Here is a 13,171-nt window from a genome sequence, read left to right on the forward strand (position 1 = left end):
AGCATCATTGTTAGATTTTTTGTCCATCTTGTACCGGCGGCCGGCTCCATGAGACTTTGTAGACGGGCAGAGCTGAGCGCTAATTGGGAGTTTGAACCCTGTGATTTTGATGCATTTCCCCAATTGGTTCTGCAAAAGTCTGACATCACCACTTAAAATTAAATTACGATCAATTATATATTGTTTTAATAATTACTGCACAGTGTAAATGCACTGTAAGGCAGAGGGTAAAATGTGCGGGAATGTGAGAGCAGAGAGCAGGTGTTGGTGCGTGAATTCTGCAACAATGTTCCAACCTTGTGCGGGAACGGCAGGTGCAGAAACACAAATCACACACTCAGTCTCTCTCTCACACGCACATGCACACGCACACTCACACTCTCTCTCTCACACGCACATGCGCACTCACACTCTCTCTCTCTCTCTCTCTCTCTCTCTCTCTCTCTCAGACATGTGCACTCATTCTCTCACACAGACTGTCACACACACACACACACACACACACACACTCTCTCTCTCTCTCTCTCTCTCTCTCTCTCTCTCTCTCTCTCTCGCACTCACTCTAAAAGCAGGCCCAGAAAGTGGAGGACAGACTGAAGGTACACAGGCCAACAATTTCCACACTCTTATTAGCCCGCGTCCAGTGGACCCGAACATCCTGTATGTAATATTAATGTGTAAGGGGGGGGGGGGGGGGGGGGGGTGTACAGTGTGTGTTCATTGACATGTTGTTCTGATATATGTTCTTCACAGTAAATGAGCCAAGGCCAATGAGTCTCAGTTTGAAATTATAATTAATAGTATCATTTTTCTTTGAATTAAAAATTAAAACGGGTTCCACAGACCCGAACACCACACAAGGGTTAAGTATGAAGACTTTCCCACGATCAAGCCATTTCTGAGGAACAGATACTTGGATAACTTCCAGCTTAAAAAAACAACAACAAAAAACCGGTCTTACCTCTGTTAGGTGCCAGGCATGGGGCAACATGTCTTGCACCTGCGGCCGGCTGCGGCTCGGCTTCCTTTTAGAAAATCTGCCTTGTAAATCAGCTATAATATCTATTCGATCTACACAAAATCTCCAGGCATTTCTCGCCTAAACAAACTTGCATACACAACTGTCACATACTCAAATTGACGTCAAAATGACTATGAGTAGGACGTTAGTATGGCTTTTTGAACACAGCCACAGACTTGTTAGTACACACACACACACACACACACACACACACTCACTCACTCACTCACTCACTCACTCACTCACTCACTCACTCACTCACTCACTCACTCACTCACTCACTCACTCACTCACTCACTCACTCACTCACTCACTCACTCACTCACACACACAATGATATTTACACACACAGTTAACCTTCCAAAAACACTTTTATTTTCCTCTCCTGTGCCTCCCAAACAATGGGAAACTTCACCAACAACATTATTTCCTCGGGTGAGTTTTAACCAAAGCAGTGACACATGTACAAAGCTCACTGTGTGTGTAGCGTCAAATCAACACTGATTGCCTCACTGCACCAAAGTCCCAAAACACATTGACATGGATCAGATCTGACCTCCACATGTAAAAAGATTCCCGTATGAGTTGGTTCAAATCTTTTGAAATACAACAGCATACACCAGCGTTAAATATAGCCATCTCCCTCACTCACATGGATACAAAAATAATAATAATACATTTGAAAAAGGGAAACACAAAAAAATAAAAAATTTAAATTTTAAATGGTAACGCTTTATATTAAGGTTCTTGTTATAAGCCTTAGTAAATAGGTAATAAGGACCTTATTAGATGCTTATTAACATTAATTTGAGTTAATAAGACTATATATAAGTGTTAATAATAACATAATAAACATGTTGACAGTGTGATTATAAGACTTTTATAAGCACTTATAAGACACTTCTTAACTATTAATTGATTGCTTAATAGCATTAATAAAAGTCTTATGAGTTTCTGATAGCTGTTAATAAAAGCATTACAAACCTATTTATTGAGTCTTACTAACTTACCTATTATGTCATTGTTAAACCTTTACTAAGCATTGTTTGTTGCTTTATGAAGGTAACCACATCTTTATTAATCAATTAATAACAGTTAACTATGCTCTATGAACAATGCTTATTAAGGTTAATAAGTCCTTTATTAAACACTTAATAACAGTTGATAAGTACTATATCTTGTCAAGGAGGATACAATGAGAATTAGAAAAACGACATGTAAATACAATGTTAGAGCGGTGAAGGTATTTGATTAGCTTTAATGTTTTTCTTGTTGAAGTACCTTCAAAAATGAGTTTTCTGAGTTTGGTTTGCAGCGCCATATCTTAGTTGGCTAAAGTCACTGATTTTCATCCCTCTTTCCAAAATGTTGTCTTTTGGCATCTAGCATAATGAGTGCATAATATATTTGTTTTTGCTCTGAAGTGATTCTTTCACCTCTATGTGTGCGCACACATGTTGAGTGAGTGTTAAAATGAGATGCCCCGAGAACGTAGTATATTTTTCACAATCTATGATGAATATGACTCGTATGATCGGTTTTGTGCCTCAAATCAGATCCTTAAAGGGCTTTTATTTTGAAGGTAGTTGTAAAACCGGAAGTTCCGTGTATGCAAGTCGCTGATGGCTTGACGCCAGCTTGACGGCCATGCTTGACAAATTGTTTCACGAAAGTAAGGAGAACATGTCGGAGTCGTCAGCACGGTCAGCACCCCAAACCAGGTCTCTGAAAAATAAGAGGGTGAGGTCCGAACTGGAGGATGACTCTTCTGGTAAGTTTAAGAATGTAATGCTATAGTAACGTTAGCTGGTTCTAGCTTGCTAGTTGTTTGCCTAGCTTACATTACTTTCTTTCAGAAGCTTTGGTGAGCTTCTTTTTTGAGCTAACGTTTAGCTTACACTATCATAAAAACTGCAACCAAACGTATCTATTAACAGTTGTGTCATGCTAGCTTGTCAGGAAGGGGCAAAGTAATGCTGAATGGTTATTTCTGTGCTGACCCAGATGCTGCCCAAATTGTCCTAACTGCCAAACTGGGTCTACAGAAATATAAACATGAGCTGGCCAGGTATAAATTAGAATGCCAGGATGTAAAAATAAAAGACCTGACAACGGAGAGAGATTTCTTGAAAGGACAACTATCTGAATGAAAGAAAATATTTACTTTTTTCCAACAATTGTCACCATTACAGACTAAATTTACTTTGATACTGCACCCCTTTTTGCAGATTCCATGTCCAAATCGCTTAAATGCTTAGTATAACCTGTCTGCTATCTGTCTAATTGTGATCAATGTTTCTTTGTGTTGTCTTTATACAGTAACAAGAAAGACCAGCCTGACTCAACCTTCCCCTGGGGCTCAAGTCCGTTGTCGTCTGACTCCTCTGACTCCTCCTCAGACGATGGGAAGAGGAAGAGGAAGTATAACAGAAGTCAGCATTATACTGTTGCAGAGGGGGCCAGCAGAAGAAGGCTTTTTTTTTTTAAATGATCTATTTTTGAATTGTATTACTTGATTTTATTTCAATACATTTTAAACTTTTAAGACTGACCAATTTTCTTACTATTTTGTTGACACAATCGGGGAACGGTGGGACTTGAAAATATTCCCACCTCCAAAGTGGGGAATGACAAAACAAGTTTGAGAACCACTGGGTTAGCATCTATATAGTTGTATGTGGTTTTCTGCTTGTCCTATCTGCAACAGTATAATGCTGACTTCTGATACAGCAACGTCTCGCCCAAATTCCTCTAGTGAGGATTGCCATCTCCATAAGGTTACAGATTCAATATGCAGAAGCAACTCATACAACCCTACGTCGTTTTATATTGTTTTACCTACAACAGAGTTTTTTTTTTATTATTGTTTTGATGGAAGTTTTTTTTGCTCTACTCATTTAATTGTTTTGTTGTTCTTCATTTAATATTTTAAATTAATAGTCTTAATCATTGGACACTTGAATTGATGTCAGGCAGCATTTTTACTTTACAAAGGTATTTATTTTTTTACATTTAGTGAAATGTTGTTCATGAAAGTTCTGGGAAACAAACAAACATGTTTACAATTGCACAGTTGTTAAGTGTTTTTTTTTCTTTAAAAGTAAGTTTTTGTGCTTCACCTCTGTAACATTGTATTTACATGTAGTTTTTTTTAATTCACATTGTATTCACCTTGACAAGATACTTATTAACTGTTAAAAAGTGTATGTTAAAGGATTTATTAACCTTAATAAGCATTGTTCTCGCTTTAGATCCAGTACCTTCAAAATGCATTATTACCTGTTTAATAAAGGACTTATTAACCTTAATAAACATTGTTCTCGCTTTAGATCAGGTACCTTCAAAATGCATTATTACCTGTTTAATAAAGGACTTATTGGCCTTAATAAGCATTGTTCTCGCTTTAGATCAGGTACCTTCAAAATGCATTATTACCTGTTTAATAAAGGACTTATTGGCCTTAATAAGCATTGTTCTCGCTTTAGATCAGGTACCTTCAAAATGCATTATTACCTGTTTAATAAAGGACTTATTAACCTTAATAAGCATTGTTCTTAGAGCATAGAAATGCATTATTACCTGTTTAATAAAGGACTTATTAACCTTAATAAGTATCGTTCTTAGAACATAGTTAACTGCTAATAAACAAATAATAAACCTTCATAAAGCAACAAACAATGCTTAGTAAAGGTTTAACTATGACATAATAGGTAAGTTAGTAAGACTCAATAAATAGGTTTGTAATGCTTTTATTAACAGCTATCAGAAACTCATAAGACTTTTATTAATGATATTAAGCAATCAATAAATAGTTAAGAAGTTTCTCATAAGTGCTTATAAAAGTCTTATAATCACACAGTAAACATGTTTATTGTGTTATTATTAACACTTAAATATAGTCTTATTAACACAAACTGATGTTAATAAGCATCTTATAAGGTCCTTATTACCTATTAACTAAGGCTTATAACAAGAACCTTAATATAAAGCGTTACCTTTTAAATTTAAATTCAAAATATAAATAAAAAAATTATGACCAAGAGTTCAAGGACAGGTACAGAAATGTTGACCTACCTTATATATAAATACTGTGTGTGTGTGTGTGTGTGTGTGTGTGTGTGTGTGTGTGTGTGTGTGTGTGTGTGTGTGTGTGTGTGTGTGTGTGTGTGTGTGTGTGTGTGTGTGTGTGTGTGTGTGTGTGTGTGTGTGTGTGTGTGTGTGTGTGTGTGTGTGTGTGTGTGTGTATGTATATTTACCCCTTTATGTGATACTCTTAACCATATTGTACATAAACGCAGGCAATGATATCTCATGCTCTATTTACATGTCACATTCAGAAATGAGGCCACATATGAAACAAACAAAAAAAATATCTCAAGAAGTGCACGTTTTAAAGCCCCTGTAAACCCAAATCCTTCTAACTATGTCATTTGGGGAGTTAATGATAGTAAAGCATCTGAAAAGAGTTATAGGCATATCTATCAATCCAAATACAAGATAGTGTTTAGCTTTTGCTTATACATATAAATGTAATGTAATATTAATAATAATATTTTATTCTTATATATTTGTTTTATCTAATCTTTTAACTAAAATGTCAGAACATTTATTTTCAATTCAGATTTTTGTAAAAGCTTCTTGAGACTCAACTTTGACGTCATATATTGATTTAGGACTAGGCCTATTTGAGGCCCTCAATTGATTCGAGTATAAATAAAGGTTAATTAAAAATGGAAAATTTTAGACCGGTTAACAGGGGCTTTAAAGGACAGTATATGGCCCCAAAAACTGCCTCAGACGTGTGTGTGTGTGTGTTTGTGTGTATGCCTGCGTGCCTGTGTGTTTCTGTCTGTCTGTGTGTGTGTGTGTGTCCCAGCGTGCCTGTGTGTGTGTCTGTCTGTCTGTCTGTCTGTGTGTGTGTGTGTGTGTGTGTCTGCGTGTGTGTGTGTGTGTGTGTGTGTGTGTGTGTGTCTATCTCAAACATGAATGAAAATCGATTTTGAATCGAATCGTTGACCTCTGAATCGGAATCGAATCGTGAAGTGCCAATAGATTCCCACCCCTACTGATGATGTGTCCAAGCATGTTTATCAGAGGAGTTTTGTTAAACAGAAGCACCTTAAAGTCTGATATGACATGGATAGGGAGCCAATGAATGGGAGATCAAATTATTGTAATGTGATCGGATTCTGGGTTCAGTTGAGATCCTAGCTGCAGCATTCTGAACCATATCAAGACACGTGACAATGAAACAGCAGAACGTGTTCCATAGACGGTAAACAAGACTTTCCCACAATCAAGCCATTTCTGAGAAACAGATACTTGGATATCTTCCAGTTTAAAACAGGTCTTACCCTTGTTATGTGCCATGCCTAGTGCCAAAATGCCTTTGGTGTGTGTTTTTTATTCGTTTGCAGGTGCGCTTGGACTGGTGTCATTCCTTCCTTGTTCCTGTGTGGCCAATCAGCAGTGAGGATTTTCCATAACAGGAGCACACCTGTAAGAGTCTCTAGGCTCGTTCGGTGAGTTTAAAGTCTGTGCAGACTTACGCAATTAGGACGAGCGTCTTGCTGAGCGCACAGCATTGACAGCATCATTGTTATACTTTTTGTCCATCTTGCATCTGAGGCCGGCTGCGGCTCGGCTTCCTTTTAGAAAAACTGCCTTCAGCCATAATAAACTATCTATTATATCTACACAAAATCTCCAGGCATTTCTCGCTTAAACAAACTCACATACACAACTGTCACATACTCAAATTGACGTCAAAATGACTGAGTAGGATGTTAGTATGGCTTTTTGAACACAGCCACATAATTGTTAGTACTCACTCACACACACACACTCACTCACTCACTCACTCACTCACTCACTCACTCACTCACTCACTCACTCACTCACTCACTCACTCACTCACTCACTCACTCACTCACTCACTCACTCACTCACTCACTCTCACACACACTCACACACACACACACACACACACACACACACACACACACACACACACACACACACACATACAATGATATTTACACACACAGTTAACCTTCCAAAAACACTTTTATTTTCCTCTCCTGTGCCTCCCAAACAATGGGAAACTTCACCAACAACATTATTTCCTCGGGTGAGTTTTAACCAAAGCAGTGACATATGTACAAAGCTCACTGTGTGTGTAGCGTCAAATCAACACTGATTGCCTCACTGCACCAAAGTCCCAAAACACATTGACATGGATCAGATCTGACCTCCACATTTAAAAGATTCCCGTATGAGTTGGTTCAAATCTTTTGAAATACAACAGCATACAACAGCGTTAAATATAGCCATCTCCCTCACTCACATGGATAAAAAAAAATAATAATAATACATTTGAAAAAGGGAAACACAAAAAAATAAAAAATTTAAATTTTAAATTTAAATTCAAAATATAAATAAAAAAATGATGACCAAGAGTTCAAGGACAGGTACAGAAATGTTGACCTATCTTATATATAAATACTGTGTGTGTGTGTGTGTGTGTGTGTGTATGTATATATATTACCTCATATATAGATTTATATATATATATGTACTGTATATATATATATATATTAATCTTTAATATATTTACCCCTTTATGTGATACTCTTAAGCATAATATACATGAACGCAGGCCATAATATCTCATGCTCTATTTACATGTCACATTCAGAAATGAGGCCACATATGAAACAACCAAAAAAAATAGCTCAAGCAATGCACGTTTCAAAGCCCCTGTAAACCCAAATCCCCCAAATCCTTCTAACTATGTAATTTGGGCAGTTAATTGGTTGCATGATAGTAAAGCATCTGAAAAGAGTTATAGGCATATTTATCAATCCAAATAAAATATATTGTTTAGCTATAATTGTAAATGTAATGTAATATATTTTATTATTAGATATTGTTTTAACTAAAAATGTCAGAACATTTATTTTCAATTCATATTTTTGTAAAAGCTTCTGGAGACACTCAGCTTTGACGTCATATATTGATTTAGGACTAGGTCTATTTAGCCTCTTATTTGAGGACCTCAATCTATCTCTCGAGTATAAATAAAGGTTAAATGAAAATGGAAAATTTTAGACCAGGTTTACAGGGGCTGTAAAGGACAGTATATGGCCCAAAAAACTGCCTCAGATGGATGTGTGTGTGTGTGTGTATGTGTGTGTGTATGTGTGAATGTGCATGTGTGCGTGCATACGTGTGTGTGTGTGTGTGTGTGTGTGAGTGTGTGTGTGTGTGTGTGCATGTGTGTGTGTCTATCTCAAACATGACTCAGGTCTTGATCTGATATGTCAGTGTTACCTCCTGAAAAGATAGAGTAATTGCATATATCTCTTATAAATTATCTTTCGCCGTTTCTCCCCGGTGCCTAAAAATACAAACTGACAAAGTATGACTTATGCACAGCAGCAACTTTTACCTTGACGCACGCACACACACACACACACACACACGCACACACACGCACACACACGCACACACACACACACACGCACACACACACACACACACACGCACAGATGATTAATGATTACAAATATTGAAACAAATAATTTATTTTGTATATAGGCCTATTATTTTATTTGTTTTTAAATTGTTACAGTAAACCTACATTTCTGGGTCAGACTTCAGGATTTAAAGGGTGAGTTCACGAAACTCACATTTTCTATTGCAAATAGTTTTTAGTATTTGTGTCCATAGTTTTGATCATCCGTCTCTTTCTTAGGCGTGTGTGTGTGTGTGTGTGTGTGTGTGTGTGTGTGTGTGTGTGTGTGTGTGTGTGTGTGTGTGTGTGTGTGTGTGTGTGTGTGTGTGTGTGTGTGTGTGTGTGTGTGTGTGTGTGTGTGTGTGTGTGTGTGTGTGTGTGTGTGTGTGTGTGTGTGTGTGTGTGTGTGTGTGTGTGTGTGATGGGGCACACAGCAGGTACTCACACAGTCAATACAGTAGACCCCTCTGTCTTTTACTTGTGCTTCTGCTGCCATCTTCTGGAGAGCTGGAGAAATATTCCCTGTAAATGCTCTTATGCACTAGTTAAAGGTGCTGTAAGCAGAATGGTCAGTTTAGCTAACTTCCTGTCAGTTACTGCAGTTAGCAGTCCCCTCGCTCGTCCCTACGTCACCACATTAATGCACTGCGGTCTTCAAGCAGCGAGTTACAGTATCTAGCATCATCTCAGATCCATAAGTGTGATAAAACATGATAAAAACCAGGCTTTACAATTAATCTATTGTGTTTTTATATAAATGCTATAATGTGTCCTTTTTTTGACGTGACATGTTCTGCACATGTAAGCCAAGCACAAATGGCTCTTGCATGCAGAAGTTAGACAATTGAGTATTCTCTTCTTCTTCTTCTTCTTCTTCTTCTTCTTCTTCTTCTTCTTCTTCTTCTTCTTCTTCAAAAAAAAAATCATGAGGCAGTTTTACAAATATTACTTTTCTCTGCATTATTTGCTATTGGTATCAAGGAAAGCTACATAATGTCTTCTTAGGATTAGAGATATATCTTTTTAGTCTTTTTTTGTATTTAAAACATATAGGCCTACTGACGTGTCTTGATTGATGTGTCTGAAACCCGGTTGAAATAAGGCTTCTAGTTATTATAAGAATACATAAGAACAACTATCTTGGTTACATAAGAGTTTATTGTTTTCATAATGTTTTTGTTGCAGTTGTGTAATGTTGCATAGCCTACTTTGGAAATGTTATTTGAAATATTGTATAAGTGATTTAAATAATCATACATGTTGAAGCGTATGCATCCTTAGTTTAAAGGCCTACTTCACCGGTGGGAATATGAAGGTGTATTGAATTCTGAGATCCCATGTAGTATAAATGTGCAAAAAAAAAAAAATCGGTTCATCCTAGCCTGAGAAAAGGCAGAAAGAGTGTTTTTTTTAACCCTATATTAATCTTACTGTGACATCACAGTACGATAAATATAGGGTTAAAAAAAAATTACTTTGTAAATATTACTGTGATGTCACAGTAGGAGAAATCACAGTAATATTTACAAAGTAAGGTTTTGTTTTTAACCCTATATTTATCTTACTGTGATGTCACAGTAAGATTAATATAGGGTTAAAAAAACACTCTTTCTGCCTTTTCTCAGGCTAGGATGAACCAATTTCAATTTTTTTTGCACATTTATACTACATAGGATCTCAGAATTCAATACACCTTCATATTCAAACCGGTGAAGTAGGCCTTTAACTAACCTGTAATATAGCCATCCAGCCACAAGGGGGAGGAAAATTACGTGATTGTGGGTTGATGTGGGAATAAGGGAAATGGAGAGAGAAAAGAAGACGGCAGTAACTCGGAGATTGTGAGTAGAACACAAGGCTAGATAATTACATTTTGTAAGAAGTTATGGACTTGTTTAGTGTCTAGTTTAAGTTGATGACATATCAGCTGTTATAAACTTCAAGAGTGACTGGTGTATGTAAACTTCAACACGGACTTTTTTAGGAGCTTCTCCCACCCGTAATGAGGAGTGTCAGTTAGTTAGCCCGGCTAGCTGAGCAGCAGTAGCTTGTTAACGCAGCCAACGTACGACTGTGGCCGTGTCTGAACTGCCATACTAGCGTCCTACATCCTACATACTCACCATCTATATACTGCATACTCTCTACTCAAAGATCGATTGTGTATGCGAGCTGCGTCTAAACGTTCTCAGTTGAAGTATACTCAAGCAATGAAGAATTTCTTCTTCTTCTTATAAGATTCAGGCAGTTTAGACACTGTTAAGCTTATAACCGCCCTCTACAGGTTAGATATTGAACTAGATTTTTACAGTCCTGTGTTCATCATCTGTGTTTTAGACCTCTTGTTTTATAATAATGATGTTTTGAGGCGGAGGATCCCTCCGACGCTCTCTGTCCGGCTCATCAGCACTCAGCTGTCTGTGAGTTGAGCTGGACGAGGCGGTGTGTGGAACAGCGATCTGTTCTAATCTCTCTCCACTATCAGACTCACAACACTCATTTCACTTAGTGACTCTAATGTTGTTAGGTATTTATCTTCATCTCTTATCTATTGTAAGAGTGTATGAATGACTGCACGTACAGTTGTCAGATCGCGGAACCCCAAACAATGTTGTTGCCTAGCAACTTGCTCGAAAATATTTCATTTTCCTGGGCGGGTAGAATTGACCCAGTGCATTGTGGGGCGGTTGAGTAGGAAAAGTATACGATCGATTCATACCCAAAATCTTCCCGGAAGTTAGTACTCATCCGGGAATTTCTCACATACCCAAACTCGCATACCCAACCGTCACATACTCAAATTGAAGTCAAAATGAGTATGAGTAGGACGTTAGTATGGCAGTTCAGACACGGCCTGTATTTTCCGAGGATCGCCGGCCAGATAGCAGGTGTAGCCACGTGGGTTTGCTCACCTTCCTCTGGCGAAGAGGAATTGAGCAGCTAGCGAGTGAGGAGCAACTTTTTTCTCTTTTCCCCCATGGACTTTCGCGGACATTCATTGCCACTCTCCTGCACGTGAGTACAGTGTTATAACAGGCCTGCAATTGTTTTTTTTAAAGGACTCTTTCCTTTTGTTTTCATTATATTATGCTGGCTTAGGTTATAACTGTGACAATGTAAATGCACATTTGTATTTGTTTATAGCCTAATGGTTTAAAGCTATACTGTACGATCTGAGAGAGCTAGCATGATTTGAAATTAGCTTGTCCTCGGAGTTCCGTTTAACTCCTCCCTCTCCCCTCGGGACTCCCTCCCCCACCCCTCGACACACAGCCGTGCACGAGCGCTGCTGGCTGCACTTCCCAATTGCACTGTTTACCAGTGATTGTTAACATTTAACTCACACACACAAACACTCACACATAGGCTACATGCAGAAAAGCCCCCAAAGTTTATAGGTTACAGTGTTGTTATTTCTTATAGAGTGTTGAGATGAGTTTTGTTCAGTGTGGATGACAGTATAGCTGTCAGTTAGTGGCCGTGACGTCAGTCGGCCGGAGGGTCTGTCTAGTAAGTTTCCTTTTCTCTTCTCTCTCGGTCAGGTGTGTGAGCGCGCATGTTGCCGCAGTAGTCGACACAGTTGAAACGTGTATGTGAATCACCCGTGTGTGAGTAGGCCTAAGTACATGCAGTCCCGATCGCTGTTATAAGTTACAGTTTATGGATGTTATTGACGGCCGCGATTCGCAGGTCGCAACAGCTGTTCTAACGTCTCCTCACGAGCGGAATGTAAGCCTGTGTCTCTTTTCCTGCGATCTATGCTGCTGTGCCTGTGAAAGAAGGAAAATAAAGAGCGGAAAAACCATACTCCTCTTCTCATGCTTATAGTCTGACGTTTTTGGCCTTAAGTGGTGTTCTGGCCGACACCTCTGAAGTGAAACCAGTGATAAGCAGATCAGCGCGGTACCGGTAGGCGACATCCACCAGTTTCCTCCCCTACACTAGGCTACATGATGAAAGATACAGAGCAGTAGCCTACTTAAAAATATAGCCTACTTTTTAATCTTTGGGTTTTGGGGAAAGTAGCAAGTCTTGTCAAGTCAAAAGGCTCAAGTCACGAGTCATTGATGTTAAAGTCCAAGTCAAGTTGCAAGTCTCTTTACATTTTGTCAAGTCGAGTCTCAAGTCATCAAATTCATGACTCGAGTCTAGTCCACACCTCTGGTAACTTCTGTGTAGGTTCCATTGTGTAAGCTTGTTATGCTACTTCCACTAGGTCTAGTCCACTGCCAGGTAGCCTACTACGATATGGCACGAACGCTTTCTCTGCCCTCCGTGAACGCGCTCAGGCTCGCACACAGAGGGGAGAGAACGCGCAGGATTGTGATTGGTTCTTTAGATACGGGTCCATCGTCTCCGATTGGTCAGCATTTTAACAGGTTTATAGAAGGTACAGAATTTGGGGGTTTTTCGTTTCTTTTTCATTGCCCATAAGTCATTTATTGCTGTTGGGGTGTAAAAAGCACTTTTCACAACATATTAAAAAGTGCATATTGCAGATAATCTCCTATGATGCCTTTAAGTTCATGGGATATTGAAAAAGGTTTCATTGTATTCCCATTTATATTGTATTGATGAACACAGTGTGAGTGAACTTTTTACAAATCTGGTGTCTGTGATACACACAGTAGGCT

Source organism: Ammodytes marinus, assembly GCF_949987685.1.
Source record: "Ammodytes marinus genome assembly, chromosome: 20".
Lineage (NCBI taxonomy): Eukaryota > Metazoa > Chordata > Actinopteri > Uranoscopiformes > Ammodytidae > Ammodytes > Ammodytes marinus.